Genomic DNA, 21,658 nt, shown 5'->3' with positions numbered 1-21,658 from the left:
ACTGGAAGAAAGCGCAGGTCGTTCCCATTTTCAAGAAGGGTCATAAATCAGATGCGAATAATTATAGGCCTATTTCGCTTACGTCAATCTGTTGTAGAATAATGGAACATGTTTTGTGTTCTCGTATTATGACGTTCTTAGATAATACAAATCTCCTTCATCATAACCAACATGGATTCCGCAAACAGAGATCATGTGAAACTCAGCTCGCCCTATTTGCCCAAGAAATTCACAGTGCCGTAGACACTGGCGAGCAGATTGATGCCGTATTCCTGGACTTCAGGAAGGCATTTGATACGGTTCTGCACTTACGTTTAGTGAAAAAAATACGAGCTTACGGAATATCGGACCAGGTTTGTGATTGGATTCAGGATTTCCTAGAAGAAAGAACACAACATGTCATTCTTAACGGTTCAAAATCTGCAGATGTAGAGGTAATTTCGGGAGTACCGCAGGGAAGCGTGATAGGACCTTTATTGTTTACAATATACATAAATGACTTAGTTGACAACATCGGTAGCTCCGTGAGGCTATTTGCAGATGACACGGTTGTCTACAAGAAAGTAGCAACATCAGAAGACTCGTACGTACTCCAGGAGGACCTGCAGAGGATTAATGCATGGTGCGACAGCTGGCAGCTTTCCCTTAACGTAGATAAATGTAATATAATGCGCATACATAGGGGCAGAAATCCATTCCAGTACGATTATACCATAGGTGGTAAATCATTGGAAGCGGTAACGACCGTAAAATACTTAGGAGTTACTATCCGGAGCGATCTGAAGTGGAATGATCACATAAAACAAATAGTGGGAAAAGCAGGCGCCAGGTTGAGATTCATAGGAAGAATTCTAAGAAAATGTGACTCATCGACGAAAGAAGTAGCTTACAAAACGCTTGTTCGTCCGATTCTTGAGTATTGCTCATCAGTATGGGACCCTTACCAGGTTGGATTAATAGAAGAGATAGACATGATCCAGCGAAAAGCAGCGCGATTCGTCATGGGGGCATTTAGTCAGCGCGGAGAGCGTTACGGAGATGCTGAACAAGCTCCAGTGGCAGACACTTCAAGAAAGGCGTTACGCAATACGGAGAGGTTTATTATCGAAATTACGAGAGAGCACATTCCGGGAAGAGATGGGCAACATATTACTACCGCCCACATATATCTCGCGTAATGATCACAACGAAAAGATCCGAGAAATTAGAGCAAATACGGAGACTTACAAGCAGTCGTTCTTCCCACGCACAATTCGTGAATGGAACAGGGAAGGGGGGATCAGATAGTGGTACAATAAGTACCCTCCGCCACACACCGTAAGGTGGCTCGCGGAGTATAGATGTAGATGTAGATGTAGAACGATCGTTTCTTCAGGATGCAACAATGAAGGCCATCCTCCGCATTAACGCTGCGAACTCTTTGACGCCTGACATTTCCGATCTTGAAATGAAAAGAAAATGTCAAGCTACAGAGGCCCAATAAATTTACTATGCAGTTTCTTGTAAAACAGTTGTTTCTTAATTATTCCCTGAACATCGTATTTCCTGGTGTAGCATGTCACCACGTCTTAGCAGCTAAGAGTATGAGGTTGTCGATCTTGTAAGACACAGCTGGCACATCAAAACGCTCGCCTCGCCGCCTGCCTCAGCCAGCCGTGCCACGTGCTGGCGTGCCGGCCCACTTGAATGGTCACAGCGAGCGACACGGCTCCCTGGAGCAGGGAGCGCTCCCCGGCTCACAACGGAGCCGACGATCTGGAACAGCCTGCTTTAGATGGTGCACAACTGCTACCAGGCGGTGGTATGACGCTCCACCGCTGTGGTCATTCATGGCAGTGGATGGCGATGAATGTGCCAGGTTGTATCGAATCAGTGCAGTAAGATCGCTCGAACGCACTCCTGCCTACGGGTGTACACGGAAAAGTAGACCCATGTAACAGAATAGGGTCCGAGAAAAGGTACCAAACGTCAGGGATCGGGGACGAGTGTCTCGCGACAATCGGTTTTAAACACGAAGTGCTGTCAGTGCTGTCAGTAAATGCAAGAGCATCTCAACGGGTTCCCGTGGGAACATTGCATGTAGTGGACATTTCCAATCAGGTACCTCGCAAAATGCCATTGCTTACACCGGCATATATAACATTGTACGTCTTTAATTCGTCAAACTGTGCAATGGACAGTAGCTCATTGGAAGTGTGTAGTGCTGTCCTACGAGTTTCATTGAGTCAACCGCCGTTCCATCTCATCCCATAAGAAATATCTGGAACTATTTGCAGTAGCAGGTGGAACTTAGCGATCAAAATACCCACCGGTAATCAAATGTGTGTGTCAAATCTTATGGGACTTAACTGCTAAGGTCATCAGTCCCTAAGCTTACACACTACTTAACCTAAATTGTCCTAAGGACAAATACACACAGCCATGCCCGAGGGAGGATTCGAACCTCCGCCGGGACCAGTCGCACAGTCCACGACTGCAGCGCCCCAGACCGCTCGGCTAATCCCGCGTGGCCTCACAGGTAATCCTCAATGGCTGACTTCAGCTGACATACCTGAAGAAACTTGTGGACTCCCTCCCTCACCGAACTCAGTCCGTTATCAAGATTATACGCGATGCTACAGGAGGTTAGCGTCACGCCCCTGTGAGTGACTAACTTCTTTCTCCCGTATGTGTATATAATAATCACAGTTTGCTGCAAACGGTAATCTACATGTCAAGTTCGTCTATGGAAGGACGTACATTAGTACGAGGCATCTTCCTCTATTAAGGTCCATCGGTCGCGAAATGGAAACAACAGTGAAAATCCGCGGCAGCTTTGCACAGATGTATTGGGTAGTGTATCTCGTCTGTCCGTCGATCGCGAAATGTCGCTCTTTTCAGTTCTGAGCGCACAGTGAGCACGTAAATATGCATAGAAAAAAACGGTGTCTCCCGCCAAGTACAAGGGACAGTCAAATGAATATCGAACACCCGCTATAACGGGAACGTAGAATGGTTGCATTCAAAATTAATCACCACACCCGTTAATATTTTTTCCCACTGGGAGACGATATGATCAATTCCTGTTTCGTAGAATATGGTCGGTCGCTGCTGGATCCACAACCGTACTAACCTTGCACTTCCTCGTCCGACTGAAACCGATTTCCACGCATGCTTTTCTTTTATGACGGTCAAAGACAGGCGTTTTGACCTCATTGCGCGCAGAAGTTACTGCAGAGTATCTTGAGAGAGCTGCTCATTGATTGTGGTTCGCCGGCCGCTGTGGCCGAGCGGTTCTAGACCCTTCAGTCGGGAACCGCGCTGCTGCTACGGTCGCAGGTTCTAATCCTGTCTCGGGCATGGATGTGTGTCATATCCTTAGGTTAGTTAGGTTTAAGTATTTCTAAGTTCGAGGGGACTGATGACCTCAGATGTTGAGTCCCATAGTGCTCAGAGCCATTTGAACCATTTGATTGTGGTTCCACACTCGAGGAATTCGAGGAGCAGAGGGCCCCAGCAGTCGAATAAGGCCATCATGGCTTTACTGGAGCTTAAGTGAATCGCTTTCGATTTCTTTGGCGGGAGAGATGTGGGATCTATCCACTATCGGCTGTGCCATTTGCACTCGGGCTATCTGAATGCTATCGGACGGAATCGTCCTGTTGCTCTATAACACCTGCTCCTGCACTGCCAACCAGACGAAGGCTACGTTTCAGAGATTTGATCGGAAAATACTGCAGCATCCTCCGTACAGTGCGGGTCTTTCACCGTATGATTTTCACATCTTTGGCGATCTGTAGAAAGTCATGCGCGTCGGAGGAGGAAGTACAAGAGTGGGCGCGGTTGTAGATCCGTCAGCGGCCGACCACGTTCTGCGAAACCGGAATTGATCGTGTCCCAGTGTGATAAATGTCGTAAGGCGTGTGGTGACTGCTTTTGACTAACCATTCCACGGTCCAAGCCAGCGGCCTTGCCGCAGTGGTAACACCGGTTCCCGTCAGATCCCGAAGTTAAGAGCTGTCGGGCTGTGCTAGCACTTGGTTGGGTGACCATGCCGTCTGCCGAGCGCTGTTGGCAAGCGGGGTGCACTCAGCCCTTGCGAGGCTAACTGAGGAGCTACTTGATTGACAAGTAGCGGCTCCGGCCTCGGAAACTGACCTACGGCCAGGAGAGCGGTGTGCTGACCTCATTCCCCTCCTTATCCGCTTCCGGTGACACCTGTGGCCTGAGGACGACACGACGGCCGGTCGGTACCACTGAGTCCGCGAGGGCCTGTGGACGGAGTTTATGTTTCCATTGTACGGTCCCGTTATGGCGAGTGTTTGGTTTACATTTGAAGCTCCTTATATATCTGCTGAGAGAAATCGCCTGATTTCATGTAAACCCACATAATGTAACTGTCATCCAGTTCGTTATTCGTGACAATTCTCGACTGCGCACTACAGATACACTGAATATGCTGCTGGAGTGTTTTCGATGGAAAGTGTTTGATTACCCAACATACAGCCCGGCGTTAACTCCCTCCGAGTTTCGTCTCTTCTCACATGAATTATGAAGACAACATTATGGCACAGACAACGAGCTGCGGACCAGCGTAGAGAATTAGCAGGAAGCACAGGCGGCCCCCTTCTACTGCGAGGGTACTGCAAAGCAGGTTCACTCCTACGATAATTATGTCTACGTCGGAACGGTGACTATGTAGAGAAATAGCTATAAGGTGTAGCTACCTGCTATAAATAAAACGTTTTTGATTTCCACTGTGGTTTCCATTTCGTGATTGATCGGACATTAATAAACAAATGGCTCTCGTACACAACAGATGAGAGTTTTCACCCGAAACCTATCATATAAATTTTGGGACTGAAACTGTTAGTTATATCGAAGTGGCTCTGCCTGCTACGCGTTATAGTACCTATTTCTCTTTCAACGTAGGTTTACATGCTCAAGGCAGACACAGTTACATGTTCATAATAAATGAAAGACAATGATTTTTTGAGCATAACAATGAATTACACTGAATTTGAAAAAAGTTTTTTTGAAGTGGTTTGGGATACACAGTACTTTTGCTTTTCCGTTTTCTGAAAGAAAAGTGGCTACCCCACTCGTGAGCATGCAACGTATAACAGACCATATGAAAAGCATGGCTTTTCCAGATTTCATCCATGCACTTGGAGTGCCTGACTATGTGCATTGTTGACGGTCATTGAGAATATAAGGCGAATAGGGAACTCCAGTCGTACAAAATGCAACGGATATACTCACAGGGTGTTATAAAACGAAACCGACAAATTACGCGGGGTTGTAGGGGGTAGGGGGCGTCTTGAGAAACAAATGACGGGTAGGAACCCTTGTCTGGAAACATCTCCCACCGACGCTACAGAGCGCCGATGTTACATACGCCAGCGCTTGCTGCTGGGTCACCCCTTATGCTGTTGTTGTTGTTATTGTGGTCTTCAGTCCTGAGACTGGTTTGATGCAGCTCTCCATGCTACTCTATCCTGTGCAAGCTTCTTCATCTCCCAGTACCTACTGCAACCTACATCCCTCTGAATCTGCTTGGTGTATTCATCTCTTGGTCTCCCTCTATGATTTTTACCATCCACGCTGCCCTCCAATACCAAATTGGCGATCCCTTGATGCCTCAGAACATGTCCTACCAACCGATCCCTTCTTCTAGTCAAGTTGTGCCACAAACTTCTCTTCCCCCCAATCCTATTCAACACCTCCTCATTAGTTATGTGATCTACCCATCTAATCTTCAGCATTCTTCTGCAGGACCACATTTCGAAAGCTTCTATTCTCTTCTTTTCTAAACTATTTATCGTCCATGTTTCGCTTCCATACATGGCTACACTCCATACAAGTACTTTCAGAAACGACTTCCTGACACTTAAATCAATACTCGATGTTAACAAATTTCTCTTCTTCAGAAACGCTTTCCTTCCCATTGCCAGTCTACATTTTATATCCTCTCTACTTCGACCATCATCAGTTATTTTGCTCCCCAAATAGCAAAACTCTTTTACTACTTTAAGCGTCTCATTTCCTAATCTCATACCCTCAACATCACCCGACTTAATTCGACTACATTCCATTATCCTCGTTTTGCTTTTGTTGACGTTCATCTTATATCCTCCCTTAAAGACACCATCCATTCCGTTCAACTGCTCTTCCAAGTCCTTTGCTGTCTCTGACGGAATTACAATTTCATCGGCGAACCTCAAAGTTTTTATTTCTTCTCCATGGATTTTAATACCTACTCCAAATTTTTCTTTTGTTTCCTTCACTGCTTGCAGAATATACAGATTGAATAACATCGCGGAGAGGCTACAACCCTGTCTCACTCTCTTCCCAACCACTGCTTCCCTTTCATGCCCCTCAACTCTTATAACTGCCATTTGGTTTCTATACAAATTGTAAATAGCCTTTCGCTCCCTATATTTTACCCCTGCCACCTTCAGAATTTGAAAGAGAGTATTCCAGTCAACATTGTCAAAAGCTTTCTCTAAGTCTACAAATGCTAGACACGTAGGTTTGTCTTTCCTTACTCTAGCTTCTAAGATAAGCCGTAGGGTCAGTATTGCCTCACGTGTTCCAACATTTCTGCGGAATCCAAACTGATCTTCGCCGAGGGCGGCTTCTACTAGTTTTTCCATTCGTCTGTAAAGAATTCGCATTAGTATTTTGCAGCTGTGACTTATTAAACTGATAGTTCGGTAATTTTCACATCTGTCAACACCTGCTTTCTTTGACATTGGGATTATTATATTCTTCTTGAAGTCTGAGGGTATTTCGCCTGTCTCATACATCTTGCTCACCAGATGGTAGAGTTTTGTCAGGACTGGCTCTCCCAAGGCCGTCAGTAGTTCTAATGGAATGTTGTCTACTCCTGGGGCCTTGTTTCGACTCAGGTCTTTCAGTGCTCTGTCAAACTCTTCACGCAGTATCGTATCTCCCATTTCATCTTCATCTACATCCTATTCTATTTCCATAATATTGTCCTCAAGTACATCGCCCTTGTACAGACCCTCTATATACTCCTTCCACCTTTCAGCTTTCCCTTCTTTGCTTAGAACTGGGTTTCCATCTGTGCTCTTGGTATTCATACAAGTGGCTCTCTTTTCTCCAAAGGTCTCTTTAATTTTACTGTAGGCAGTATCTATCTTACCCCTAGTGAGATAAGCCTCTACATTTATCCTCTAGCCATCCCTGCTCAGCTATTTTGCACTTCCTGTCGATCTCATTTTTGCCTGCTTCATTTACTGCATTTTTATATTTTCTCCTTTCATCAATTAAATTCAATATTTCTTCTGTTACCCAAGGATTTCTACTAGCCCTCCTCTTTTTACCTACTTGATCCTCTGCTGCCTTCACTATTTCATCCCTCAAAGCTACCTATTCTTCTTCTACTGTATTTCTTTCCCGCATTCCTGCCATTTGTTCCCTTACGCTCTCCCTGAAACTCTGTACAACCTCTGCTTTAGTCAGTTTATCCAGGTCCCATCTCCTTAAATTCCCACCTTTTTGCAATTTCTTCAGTTTTAATCTACAGTTCATGACCAATAGATTGTGGTCAGAGTCCACATCTGCACCTGGAAATGTCTTACAATTTAAAACCTGGCTTCTAAATCTCTGTCTTACCATTATATAATCTATCTGATACCTTTTAGTATCTCCAGGGTTCTTTCATGTATACAACCTTCTTTCATGATTCTTGAACCAAGTGTTAGCTATGATTAAGTTGTACTCTGCGCAAAATTCTACCAGGCAGCTTCCTCTTTCATTTCTTACCCGCAATCCATATTCACCTACTACGTTTCCTTCTCTCCCTTTTCCTAAACCGAATTCCAGTCACACATGACTATAAAATTTTCGTCTCCCTTCACTATCTGAATAATTTCTTTTATTTCATCATACAGTTCTTCAATTTATTGGTCATCTGCAGAGCTAGTTGGCATATAAACTTGTACTACTGTAGTAGGCGTGGGCGTCGTGTCTATCTTGGCCACAATAATGCGCTCACTATACTGTTTGTAGTAGCTTACCCGCATTCCTGTTTTTTTATTCATTATTAAACCTACTCCTGCATTACTCCTATTTGACTTTGTATTTACAACCCTGTATTCGCCTGAACAAAAGTCTTGTTCCTCCTGCCACCGAACTTCACTAATTCCCATTATATTTAACTTTAACCTATCCATTTCCCTTCTTAAATTTTCTAACCTACCTGCCCGAATAAGGGATCTGACATTCCACGCTCCGATCCGTAGAATGCCAGTTTTCTTTCTCCTGATAACGACGTCCTCCTGAGTAGTCCCCGCCCGGAGATCCGAATGGGGGACTATTTTACCTCCGGAATATTTTACCCAAGAGGACGCCATCATCATTTAACCAAACAGTGAAGCTGCATGCCCTCGGGAAAAATTACGGCTGTAGTTTCCCCTTGCTTTCAACCGTTCGCAGTACCAGCACAGCAAGGCCGTTTTGGTTAGTGTTACAAGGCCAGATCAGTCAATCATCCAGACTGTTGCCCCTGCAACTACTGAAAAGGCTGCTGCCCCTCTTCAGGAACCACGCGTTTCTCTGTCCTCTCAACAGGTACCCCTCCGTTGTGGTTGCACCTACGGTACGGCTATCTGTATCGCTGAGGCACGCAAGCCTCCCCACCAACGGCAAGGTCCATGGTTCATGGAACACGCGCGATATTGTACACTGATGTACCGCAGGTGGAACGTCTCGCAATGTTTTCAGAATGACATTTTCACTCTGCAGCAGAGTGTGCGCTGATATGAAACTTCCTGGCGGACTAAAACTGTGTGCCGGACCGAGACTCGAACTCGGGACCTTTGCCTTTCGCGGGCAAGTGCTCTACCGACCTGCCCGCGAAAGGCAATGGTCCCGAGTTCGAGTCTCGCTCAGGCACACAGTTTTAATCTGCTACGAAGTCTCGCAATGTTGTTTGTTATTCAGTGATCGTGACTAATTACGATCATCGCGAGTGAAGAAGATAGAGCCAGCTGCTGCGTACACACGGCTTGTCTCCTATGAATACGATGGATGGCGGTTTCCACCTGCAGAGTATTTTTCTTCTAATAAGGAAAATTTTAGAGGGTTCCATGGACAAAAAATAAACTTGTCTGAAACCTTCATCCACCAAGGGAAGGGAGCATCGCTTTCGTAAGTGACAAGGCCTAGCTATGTAGTCTCCATCTTCTCCACTGGCGATTGTGGCAATCAGTCGCCATCACTGAATAACAGACAACATCCCGAGATGTTCCGCCCACGGTCCGTCAGCCTGAAAAGTGACGACTGCTTCCGAATGGGTGACCTAGCGCCAGGCACATGTGCCTATAATTTCGAGTCGCTATAGCGTCGTTGAATGACGTTCCCAGGCACGAGTTCCTATCTTCCATTTGTTCCCCAAGACACACTCTACAACGTCAGTCTGTTAGTATCGTTTTGTAACAGCATATGTATGTGCGTGCGTGTGTGTGTGTGTGTGTGTGTGTGTGTGTGTGTGTGTGTGTGTGTGTGTGTACGTGCTGATAAAATTATTCACTCACTGCAGCGTTCATTCTCACGATCTGGTTGTATTCCAAGTCCAACTAAATTCCCAACATGCCACTTTCGAATATTTTCAGATACCACACCTTCTTATTCCAACACCACCATAGATACAAGGGTGCCTTATTCGCACAGTTTTCTCATACAAATAATGAATCATGTGTGTACAAAATTTGTTTCATTTTGCTCGAGACGTTCCTTAGTTACTGCGTTATGTTACTCCGCATGGAACGTAGGTAGTTGTTACCCCATCAGAACCCTTTCCAGAAGAGCGCACAACAGCTACCCAAGGTTTCATCACAGTCAGATGAATGGTATAGGAAGGCATGAGGATGAGCAAACAAACTTCATTTTTATATATTAAATATTACTATAATTCAGGCAGGGACGTAATGTTTGTTTATTATTAGTAATAATGGATATAACTAAAACCAAGAGCCTCTTGACCGTAGTTTTAATTTATCCGATTTACGTGGTTGTGAGAGCCCATTCCTTAAGATAACACCTTCAGAAAAGTAAACGTTGCAACGAGCCACATTTGCCCGTTTGGAAGTTATACACACTCTTACCCCCGTGAGTTTCTTCGAACCACGGCCTGTCCTGAAGCCAAGACTACACAAAATGTGTATGCAGGGTGCATAAAAAGATTCTGTTTCTTGGACAAAGATGGATCTTTATCATAGGTGCAACTGAAATTACGGAATGGGAAAAGATTTGAGCGAAATGCTTGTTTTCCATTCTATTTTTTTATGATACATAAATTGCTACGAAGCCCGTCCCAACACATACCTCTTGATGCAAAACCAAAAATTTGCTCCCAGTCTGCACTATCACATTCGTGGACATCATAAAAAGGGCAGTCAAATGAAAAGCGAACACACGACACAACGAGATCACAGAATGTTTCGATTCAAAAGTAATCGGCACATGCGTCAAGACATTTATCCCACTGAGAGACGAAACGATTGATTCCTGTTTCGATACTGAAGTGCCTGCGTTGTTAAGTAGAATGATGCAATGTTCCGTCGGACATCTTGTATGTCCTAAGAAACGGGCACTGCGGTGGCAACATCCGTTATGAAATACTTGTAATGTATACCGAATACGAACAACTATCAGCTGTATAAGAGTATGACGGCGAAAATTTGTGCCGGACTTGGACTCTAACTCGTATTTCCCACTTTACACGAGTAATCGCCTTACCACTTTGTCTATCTGTGCACGACTCACGGCCGCACGCAAACTTATATACGTCGTCGTTTTTGAGTCACAACCTGTACTCCTACATACATTATGTGGTTCTCGTACAACAAGGAACGTTTTTTAATTGGAAGTCGCTGCCCGCTATCGGAGGATAAATATGATACTGCAGTGACTGTGTTGTTAACTAAAACGATGCGACGTTGCAGCGGAAATCCTAAAATCCGGGGTTAAGTCTCGGTACGGCACAAATTTTCATTGTCGTCATTCCTTTATACAGCTGATGGTAGTACGTATTCGCAACTGCCAATACATTTCATGTATTTTATAACGGGTGCAGTCGTTCATCTCGATGACGGTTTTTAATGGATTGTGAATGTTTCTGGGGTGCATGCGGATGTGAGGTAAATTGACGTGAAAGAGAGCAACAGGAAACGACTTGGCCAAGCAGGTCGATGACCTGTGGAAGGGACCACGGCCTGGTTGGCGTAAGATTCTTGGAAGTGAGTCTGGCCCAGGACCCTCAGGGGGCGCCAACATTGTCCTCCCACGTAACTGCTTTGACGCCCCGCAGGAGCGCAGTTCGGCGCCATGCGCGGGATTTCGGGGTGCCTTTCCACGCTTTCTGACTTCTTTTGAAGATAAGCATCTCCCCCTTGTAGAAAGCGGCAACCACGAGAACGGAACACTAGCCACGAAGCGGTCATACCTGAATTTCTTAAACCTTTGCGACGCTATGGACATTGGTAGGGGAACGTATAGTTGTCGTTAAAATTTGTAACGTCAGATTACAGCACTGAAATGAATGCCTTAAGATAGTGGGGAAGAATTTCATGTTCCCATTGGAAGCTGAAAAAGACGCGCTATTTTTGGCGGTGTTCTCTGTTGGAAGGAATTCTTGTGATTGAACCGCAGTGGATCGCGATACTGCGATTGGCGACTGGCACCTTTTGGCAGCAAGGAAGAGGCAGGGGGTGAGTGAGCGCTGGTGAGGAAGCAAGGCAAGGTAGGATGCGATACCGTCCGTATCGAATTCGACGCTGTGGTGTCCTGACCGAGTTCACACATGCATGTTCCATATTATATCGCTTTGCGACGTTACGCCCAGATATTTAAACGACTTTACTATGTCAAGCAGGACACTAGTAATACTCTATCCGAACATTACAGGTTTGATCTTCCTGCTCATCCGAATGAAATTACATTTTTCCATATTTAGGTCTAGCTGCCATTCACCACACCAATGGGAATTTTGTTCTAAGTGGTATCTTCCTATAGTCACTCAACTTCAGCACCTTACGGTACACCACAGCATCATCAGCAAACAACCGAAGATTGCTGCCCACCCTGTCACCCAAATCATTTATGTATATAGAGAACAAAAGCGGTGCCATCACACTTTCCTGGGCAGTTCTGACAATACTCTTATCTCTGACGAACACTCCCCTCGAGGCAAACATACTGGGTTCTATTACTTAAGAAGTCTTCGAGCCGCTCACGTATCTGTGAACTTATTCCATGTCCCATATGCATGTACTTTCGTAACATCCTGCAATGTGGAATCTACTTGTTACCCTTCGTCCATAGATCGTAGTATATCATGTGAGAAAAGGGCAAGCTGAGTTTCGCACGAGCGATGCTTTCTAAAACCATGCCGATTCGTGGATATAAGCTTTTCAGTCTCAAGGAAGTTTATTATATTCGAAGTGAGAATATGTTCAAGTATCCCTGCAGCAAACGGAAGTTAGGGATATTGGTCTGTAATGCTGCGGGTCCATACAATTCTTTTATACTGGTGTCACCACCTCTTTTTTCCAGGCTCTTGGGACTGTGTGCTAGGCGAGACATTAGCGATAAATGCATGCTAGGTAAGGGGCCAGTGCCGTAGAGTACTCTTTGTAAAGTCGAACTGGGATTCCATTCGGATCTGGCAATTTATTTGCTTTCAAATCTTTCAGTCGTTTCTCTACACCAGGAATGCTTATTGCTATGTCGTCCATTCGGGAATCCGTCCGATGGTCAAATGACGGTATGTTTGTATGATTCTCCTGTGTGAACAATTTCGTGAACGTGAAATGTAAAACTTCGACTTTCGTTTTTCTGTCTTCAACTGTCACACCAGACTTGTCAACAAGGACTGAATTGAAGGCTTACACAGTCGAAGCGTCTTTATTCTGAATACCATTTGACTTCCGTTTCTGCATATCGACCGTCGAGTGTTCATCAGAACACCTCAGACTACTGCCTAGCCTAAAAAAACCTCATGTGCACTCCACATGTGCTCTGCTACCAGAGTACCTGCTTGCTTTGTGTAGCGCACCCCTGACCTATCAAGGGCAGCTCTACAAATCGCCCACACGATAAGGCAGGTCTAGAAATCTGGAGCCAAGACCGTCACAGAGGCGAGGAAGCCTTCGGTTGAGACATCTCCTCTCGGTTCCGAATCAAAGGACCCCGATCAACTCTGGGAACGGTGCCGCAAATTCCGAGCTCTGTTTGCACCCTGCACGTGAGACCAGCAGTCTTCACCATCTCCGTCAGCTGCCTGTACCAACTGAGAATCGCCTCAGAACCCATGCGACAGGCGTCGTTAGTGCTGACGTGAACCACAACTTGCAGACGACTGCACCCTGCACGCTCGATAGCCGCAGGCAACGCCGCCTCCACATCTCGGGTGAACGCCGTCCCCCCCCCCCCCCCCCCCCCCCCACTGGCGGGCATATACCGAGTGCACATTGGCGTTCTTTCCAGCCCTGAACGCTATCTGCCTAAGAGGCTCCATAAGTCGCCTGACAATGGAGCTCCCGATAACTAGTAAACCCCTCTCTCCGTGTGCCTGCTCGGACCTTCGTGAAGCAACGACCACCTGTCAACTGAGAGATCGAATGGACGAGACGAGGCGGTCAGTCTCTACATTGCCCCCCCCATCGAGCGACGCGTACGCGTTACCACCCGCCACTCACGCTGCTGTGAGGGCGGATCCACTGCGTAGGAGCACTAGGAGGTGCCTATAGGCAATTCAAGCGACACTTGAGGTGTCCCATGCGACAAGACATTCTCCGCCACCGCTACACACCGAGACGGCTGCCTGAAGGTGATTGACCGTAGCCTGTCTCATCTCCTTTTGCATTGGTACTGAATGTGTAGACTTATGGATTTTGGTCACCAACTTTCAGTCACCCTTCGGATTTTAATTACAGAATTAAATAGTTGTCAGCTATCGTTGAACTTCGGGAAAGACTAAATTCTTCAGAGCGCAAGAAGTAATTTGAGTGATACTGGAGTGACACTGCTTTCCATTGAGTCTTCACGCAAATTTGGACAGATGGTTCAAATGGCTCTGAGCGCTATGGGGCTTAACAATTGTGGTCATCAGTCCCCTAGAACTTAGAACTACTTAAACCTAACTAACCTAAAGACATCACACACATCCATGCCCGAGGCACGATTCGAACCTGCGACTGTAGCGGTCACGCGGTTCCAGACTGAAGCGCCTGGAACCGCACGGCCACACCGGCCGGCCATTTGGACAGATTTTTGATAATTAGTTTTAGACACTGATCAGACAGAACAATGTGATCACCTTCCTAACAGTAGGTATGTTTGTCTTTGGCACGGATAACAGCGGCAGTGCGTCGTGGCATGGAAGAAATGATGCCTTTGTAGGTTGCTGGAGCTGCACCGAGTTAGCACCACATCTGCATACAAAAGTCACCTCATTCCCGTAAATTCCGGGGAGGGGGCGGCTGTCTTTGACGCCATGTTCAGTTACATTCCAGGTGTGTTTGATCGGGTTCAGATCTGGCAAGTTGGGGCGCCAGTACATCAATTGGAACTCACCACTGTGTTCCACGAACCAGTCCATCACACTCTTGGCTTTATGACATGGCGCACTATTATGCTGAAAAATGCCATTGCCGTCGGGGAACATGATCGTGATTAAGCCGTGTATGTGGTCTGCAACCAGTGTACGATACTGCATGACCGACATGGTGCCTTGCAACAGCTTCACTGGACCCATGGATACACACGTAAATGATCCCCCAGAGCATACTAGGATGGAGTCGCCGGTAGTTTGTCTCCGTCCCGCAGCACAGGTGTCAAGGAGCAGTTACCCTGAAAGAAGACGGATTCGCGCCCTCCCACCGGCATGAGGAAGAAGGTATCGGGATTCATCAGACCATGTAACGCTCTGCCACTGCGCCAGCGTCGAGTGCCGATGGTCACGTACCCATTTTAGTCGTAGTTCCCTATGTGTGGTCTTAACATTAGCACAGGCATTGGTCGTCGGCTGCGGAGGCCCATCATTAGAAGTGTTCGCTACAGTGTGATTCAGACACAAAGTCTGATGTTAGTTCCTCCACAGTTCGCCGGTTGTCTTGTTTCACCAGTCTCTCCAGCCTACGACGTCTGGATTCACAGCTTGTATCTTTCGTCGCTGGAAAAACTGTAGACCAGTCTGATGAGCAACATTCCAGAAGTGACGCCTGTCCACGCCAAGTTCATGAGAGATTTGTCTGTTACTTGTCATTGGATCTTGCTCTATACGATGTAACACGTCGTCAAACTCAACTATATGAACAGTGTCCTCCTTCCTGTATGATGCTTATTAGCCCGCAGAAGATACTGTCCCTCTCATAAGTCTTTTAATTGATACAAAAGATTTTTTTATGAGGCAGCGTGCGTTGTTGCTCCTAATAGTCGCCCTTTCACTGCTCTTAACAGCGCCGTAGGCCAACTACATGTCATTTAGCTCATTCCAAGTGAAACCATGTTCCATGCTGCTGCTTCATAACACTTACTCTCTTGCTGGTACCTATACTAGTCGGACCACTGTACCTACTGAATACGATGAATGGCTGCTTGCGATCAGTGTTCTGGATTGCACATCAGTCCCACCTAGCGACAGTTAGTGAAGTGCAGTTCGTTTGCATCTAAAAAACACCAAAAGGTTTCAGACCTGAAGACCGTCACACAGCGTCGTAAATACGCAACTGCGAGCCCTAGTTCTATATTGAAATTCATTCGTTTGGTATTGTCTTTCTGCCCTACACCTGTGTTCAAATCGTTTTTCCACATCTTTTATGTCGGTATGCATGCGACAGTATGCGTATTTAATATGCATAAAAAGGGAATTTTCCGGTGCTCATAACTGGGGTTATACTGCTGATAAAAAAGTAGGGTCAAGTGTTTCGGATATCCCTTTGTCAAGGGACCATTTGTATATCCAACACAAGAACATTCTTAGTGTCACTTTCGTGTAGTACAGTGTCAAAGTAAGAATGTTACTTACTTTTTCCTGATCACGCGAATCCAGAAGACCGCTTGGTTCTTTTAGCATTTGATGTGGCCTATCGCGGGCTTGATGAGACTTATGGAGGCATCATTTCTTCATGCGCAATTTCTCGAAAAAAAAAAAACAACACAAAATTGGGTTTCTCACTATATTTTCGTCGTCACCTGTGGACGAAAACCCAGCCGAGGATTCCAGCGCAGCTATGCACACCAAATGGCTTTAATTTTTACGCTGTACTCCTAAGATCCTAATCTCAACCTTGAAAATTTTGTTCATAGCTTTACTCGTTTCCAACACACAGAGGTTCAAATTTACCCATACTTGTACACATAAAATATGCATGTAAAATACGGTGTGGGACGAAAATAGCTTATAAAGTGACGTAGCACAGTGAAACATGCTGTAAAGTGTCTCCATTATCATCTGGAAACCTCGTGTTGTAGTATTGAAGCATCTGAGGTTTTTTTATTTTTTCTCGTTAAATCCGTTCTGAGATGTAAAATTAGTTTTGCCTTTCTTCAGTTTCACTTTAGTGAACTATCTAAATTTTACTGACCAATACTTTTCCTTTAATAGGAATTACATGCTCTGCTGCTTCTCGTATTGGAGCGCAAAAAATGCGAATAAATTACTCTTTCTTTAAAAGACTCTGACTGAAAAGTGCAGTACCTGTTATCTCTTTCTACCTTCTTCAACACCTTTAACAATTTTCCCAAATATGTTTACATGCGAACATATTCGCGCTTTTTTATACTGGGAGCGATGGAGACATGACAGTGGGAAAGAGACGGAAGGGTAATAAATGCTGCCTGAAAGTAGAGAGTGGTTGGGGTACTATAGAGAGAGAAAAAGAGACAACGGCAGTTTGAGAGAAAGAGAGGGCAATAGTAGCAGTGGACCAAAGTTGAGAGTGACAGAACCATGCTGGGAAAATAGTGAAGCAGACATGGCGAAGGAATAAACAGAAAGATAAAGTGGGAGTGGGTGAGAGCCAGTGACATTGAGAGACAGAATGTATTTCAGTGACTACGAGGAAGAGAGGGACGAAGAAATGAGATATTAACAGAAGAGGGAGCAAGAGTGAGACAGTAACAGTGAGAGGACACTGTAGTGGTGGGACAATGAAGTGATCGTATGGCATTGTTGGCCGGGAGGCCCCATCCGGGGGAGTTCGGCCGCTGTATAGCAAGTTCTTTATAGCTGACGCCACTTCGGCAACTTGCGAGTCAATGATGATGAAAGACAAACAACACCCAGTCCCCTACCGGGAATCGAAAGTGGTGGGACAGAACGAAGGGAACTGGGGCTATGGCACAGGAGACAAAGACACAGAGGCACAAGGAAATAATGAGTTGGGGTGAACAAGCGAGTGAGAAACAACAACTGCGACTGGATGGGTGTGAGGGACTTACAACGGTGGACTAGTGGGTGTGAGCGGATCATAGTCAGTGGAGCTTGGGGCAGTTTGAGATCGATGAGTTGAATGTTAAAAAAAGCGCGAATATGTTCGTATTCCAAAATTTTTAGGAGAATTTTTAAAGATGCTGAGAAAGTAGAACGAGACAGCTGGTACCCCACTTTGCAGACAGTCTTTTAAATAAACAGGAACATATTCGCATTTTTATGCACCGGAAGCAGCGCTTTTCCGCTGGTAGTGATTTTGCTTGTACAATCCTTACTCTCGCTACTTTACTAAACACAGCATACGATGATTGTGACTGACTGCTCTATTACATAACATGACCCACACGCTCACTTATCATAAATTTTACAGATTTACAGACTCATGCATCACGTACATGCTGCATTCACCGCATCGCTCACTCTGACAGTATTCTTTATTAAAAGTTAACGTACTATGCAGTCAGCTGCTAGATGGTTTTATCTATTAGCCATTTTGTTCCTCAAAAGTTATATTTTGTTCATAGGCTGTCTTCGGCTTTAAAAGGCATATGCTTAATGTTTTATGAACACAGCACGCACCTACTCCATCACTGGCATCATCACAACGTCTGTAGTCAACCATTAAGTGGAAAGAACAAGAGTCTCTATATCCTATTAGCTCAATATACCGAACAGAATGTTCTTTGTCGTGTATGTTCTTTCTCAGAGAGACGAGAGGCATTTTCTGCTGAAAGGCTTTTTTTTTTTCTTTGTTACATTTGAGTTGGGATACGTCTTTTGACAGTGTTGTCGTTACTTTGTGTCATTTTGCTCGAACTTCACTCTATTGAAACACTCCTTTTGGTTTTGTCTTTGTGGAGAACGCAGCAAGTACTGCGTGTTATACAACATTGCAACGAAGTAACAGCACAATATCACTCGTTCACTTAGAAATATCCGACAAGCAGCTTAACAGAAATGAAACAACAATTTAAATACTGTCAGGAAGCTTAATAGTTGATGAAACATATGTGCAATCAAGAGAAGACCCCAATTAATATTAAGGCCTGAAAATGATCCATACTCGATGGAAAAGTAATTAAAGTTGAAGGAGAGGCAATGAAAGCTTTAAGATTGTCGGCGACATAGTAGTTTTGACATAAGCGGTAAAGGAATGAGAAACTCAGTTGATGGAAATGAATAACGTTTTGAAATGATATTGTTAAGATCAAGAAAAGTAATACATGGGCAATGGAGCGCAGTCGTATTAAATCGAGTATTTCTAGGAAGATTAAATTAGGAAATGTTATGTTAAAAGTAATGGACTGATGGAGGCAGGTCACAGTTGCTATGCGGTGACACACTAGAATGGAGGGCTGCATTAAACCAGTTTTCGGACTGAGGAGCTCATCAGCAACAACATGTGTAGCCACTGCTGCGTTACTGCTCATTGCGATCTTCTTGACCATCTTCTCATACGCAGTATGTGCCAGTTCCGTTACGACTGTGGCCATGAAAAATAAGTCATAGATCATTTAAACAAAATTACGGTGTTTACTCAAAGTAGTCTCCCTCTGAATCAGTACACAGCTAAAATCGTTTTAAAAGTGTTGTGAGACACTCACTGTGGTCCTTTTTGGAACAGCATTTAGTGTTGCGGTACAGTTTTCTTGGATGTCCTTACGTGCGTCTTAACGCCGTCTCTTCATTGCCAACTTTAGTTTGGGGAACAATCAACAGTCGGCTTGGGCCAAATCTGGCGAAAACGGCGGCTGATCCAGGACCATGATATATTTGATGGCCAAAAACTAGCGCACGGTCTACGCTTTGTGGGCTAGGACGACCAGGAACCTGCCTCTCGGTATTCGGGTCGAATTCGACGAATTCTCGCCCACAGACGGAGGAGGACGGCGAAATAATACTCTGAATAACGGTTTGATCTTCTAGTACAAACTTCTTCTGAGTGATTCTTTTGGATTAGAAGAAAACTGTTAACTTTGTGTTAACACGGTTCTTCTGAAAGCTCTGTTTCTTTGGTTTCGGCTACTCTGTGCTCAATAACGCTGCACATGCCGCTTTGCAAGAGACTCATATTGCAAACATTATGTCTCGTTGCCAATTATTGTGGATTCCGTGAAACCTTTACCACTCTGGGGTGTCTGTAATAGGTTTTTGCACAGTTGGACTCGCCATATTTTTGATCGCCTGCGAGTGTGTGTATAGCACAAACAGCGCACAGACTTTCCTGTTACTCAAATTGTAAGTAGGCTGTTTAGGTTTTTATTCTGGTAACGCCACGTAGCGCTCTATATGAAAATCACTGGCTGTGCTGTGTGCAGTCTGTGGCTGGTTGGCATTGTTGGAGCATTCGCCATTGTAGTGTTGCGCAGTTGGCTGTGAACAGCGCGTAGCGATGCGCAGTTGGAGGTGAGCCGCCAGCAGTTGTGGATGTGGGGAGTGAGATGGCGGAGTTTTGAGAGCGGTTGATCTGAACGTGTGTCCATCAGAGAGAGAAAATTTGTAAGATTGGATGTCATGAACTGATTTATATATTATGACTTTTGAACACTATTAAGGTAAAAACATTGTTTGTTCTCTATCAAAATCTTTCATTTGCTGACTATGCCTATCAGTAGTTAGTGCCTTCAGTAGTTAGAAGCTTTTATTTAGCTGGAAGTATTGGCGCTCGCTGTATTGCAGTAGTTCGAGTAACGAAGATTTTTGTGAGGTAAGTGATTCATGGAAGCTATAGTTTACTGTTAGTCAGGGCCATTCTTTTGTAGAGGTTATTGGCAGTCAGATTGCGTTGCGTTAAAAATATAGTATATCAGTTTAGTGATGTTCAGAATAAGTAAAGAGAGAAATGACTGAGTACGTTCAGTTTTGGTCAGCTGTTTGAAACTCAAATAACGTAAGAGGTTTATCAGCACAGTAATTCACTTAGTTTTCTAAGGGGATGTTTCAAAATATTGTGTCAAAATTCTGTGCACAGTAATTTTCGTTATTCCTGACAGCTACTTGATAAGTCGTGCAGGAACACATCTGTCTGATGCCATTATTTTGATGATATTTTGCACATTTTCGTGCGATTTATTTGCGACTTTGATGTTTGTGGCGCGGACATGTTCGGGTCAAAAAATGGTTCAAATGGCTCTGAGCACTATGGGACTCAACTGCTGAGGTCATTAGTCCCCTAGAACTTAGAACTAGTTAAACCTAACTAACCTAAGGACATCACAAACATCCATGCCCGAGGCGGGATTCGAACCTGCGACCGTAGCGGTCTCGCGGTTCCAGACTGCAGCGCCTTTAACCGCACGGGACATTTTCGGAAGAACAAACACTATTGGGAACCCGCACCTGTAATACATTATATGTACGAGAGTGATCCCAAAAGTAACGTCTCCTATTTTTTATAAGTACATAGACCTGTTTATTTCTACAGTGGTTTAAATCAGTTTACAGCTTGAACATTTAGCTAGTTTTCGACATAATCACCATTTCTGTCGATGCATTTTTGTAGACGCTGTGGCAGTTTTTGTATACCCACGTCATACCAGCTCGATGCCATGCAGCTCTAAAAGTTATGAACCTCTTCTTTCACCTCGTCGTCGGAGCTGAATCGCTTTCCGGCCAAATGTTCTTTTAACCTACGGAACAGGTGGTAGTCACTGGGCGCCAAGTTATGACTATAGGGTGGGTGGGTGATTATGTTCCACTGAAACTGTTGCAGGAGAGCAACGGTTTGCCGAGCGATGTGTGGGCGAGCGTTGTCATGGAGAATGTGTACGCCCTTGCTCAACATTCCTCTTCTCCGGTTCTGAATTGCCCGTTTGGGCTTTTTCAGAGTCTCACAGTACCTGTCAGCGTTAATTGTGGTCCCAACGATTCAGCTCCGACGACGAGGTGAAAGAAGAGATTCATAACTTTCTGAACAGCATGGCGGCGAGCTGGTATGACATGGGCACAAAAAAACTGCCACAGCATCTACAAAAATGCATAGACAGAAATGGTGATTATGTTGAAAAATAGCTAAATTGTTCAAGCTGTAAACTGATGTAAGCCATTGTAGAAATAAATAGGTCTATATACTTATAAAAAAATAGGAGACCTTACATTTGGGATAACCCTCGTAAATTGTAGGTGGAGGTGTGGGGGCTGGAGGAGGGAAAGGAGGAAAGGGAAGGGATTACTGGTGCCAGCTGAACATGTACATTACCCAGAATCAGGGACGCT

General features: G+C 44.9%; 1 protein-coding gene across 1 annotated transcript in view; it reads left to right on the top strand.

Moving 5' to 3' along the window:
• The window catches only part of LOC126419569 (uncharacterized), a 371,142-nt gene that overhangs the window by 256,465 nt on the left and 93,019 nt on the right, over positions 1 to 21,658 (top strand). The gene's annotated exons all lie outside the window — the stretch shown is intronic.

The sequence above is a fragment of the Schistocerca serialis genome, chromosome 9 (genome assembly GCF_023864345.2).
Source record: "Schistocerca serialis cubense isolate TAMUIC-IGC-003099 chromosome 9, iqSchSeri2.2, whole genome shotgun sequence".
Taxonomy (NCBI): Eukaryota; Metazoa; Arthropoda; class Insecta; order Orthoptera; family Acrididae; genus Schistocerca; species Schistocerca serialis.
This window is presented reverse-complemented; position numbering and strand designations above follow the sequence as displayed.